The 677-nt window shown below is 43.0% G+C and overlaps 1 long non-coding RNA gene across 1 annotated transcript in view; it reads left to right on the top strand.

The window, feature by feature from the left end:
• Positions 1–677, top strand: part of LOC107182526 — a 37,720-nt gene that overhangs the window by 14,793 nt on the left and 22,250 nt on the right. The gene's annotated exons all lie outside the window — the stretch shown is intronic.

The following is a 677-nucleotide window of genomic DNA, read 5'->3' as shown; positions in this document are numbered from 1 at the left end:
TCCATGAAATGCAAATCCTTTATAGCACTTTTTTCTCATCTGTGGCTTCTATTCTCAATCCCTGATGCTAATAAGGGGAAGATAGATTTCCACCCCATCAGCTTTTAATGGAAATAGCATCTTACTCTTAAAAAGAGCAAAGTACCAGGCCCCACCCGCGTGGCTCAGTTGGGTAGAGCATTGTATTATACACCAAAAGGTTGCCAGTAAGGTTTGTTTCCCAGTCGGGGCACATACCCAGGTTACAGGTTTGCTCCCCATTCAGGGTGTGTAAGGGAAGCAACTAATCAATGTTTTTTTCTCCCTCTCTTTCTTTAAAAAAACATTGAAAAATCAATAAACATATCCTCCAGGAGAATTAAAAAAAAAAGAGTAAAGTACCAGGCTAACTGATGGTGTTCATTGGAGAATTCTATCATTTAAAGAAAAATTCACATCAATTCCTCCCACATTCTTCCAAAAAAATTGAAGAGAAGGGAACACATCCAAACTCATTCAAATAAGCCAGAATTACATTGATACAAAGCCAGCACAGGCACTACAAGAAAAAAACAAACAAACAAATTATAGATCAACTAGAGGCCTGGTGCACAGGTGGGGTCCAGCCGCCCATGCCAATGGGGGCTGATCGGGGCCCGGGCCAGTGTGCGGAGGGGCCACCGGAGGTTGGCCAGCCG

Source organism: Myotis davidii, unplaced genomic scaffold (assembly GCF_000327345.1).
Source record: "Myotis davidii unplaced genomic scaffold, ASM32734v1 scaffold356, whole genome shotgun sequence".
Lineage (NCBI taxonomy): Eukaryota > Metazoa > Chordata > Mammalia > Chiroptera > Vespertilionidae > Myotis > Myotis davidii.
The sequence above is the reverse complement of the archived record's forward strand: the minus strand, read 5'-3'. Positions and strand labels throughout refer to the sequence as shown.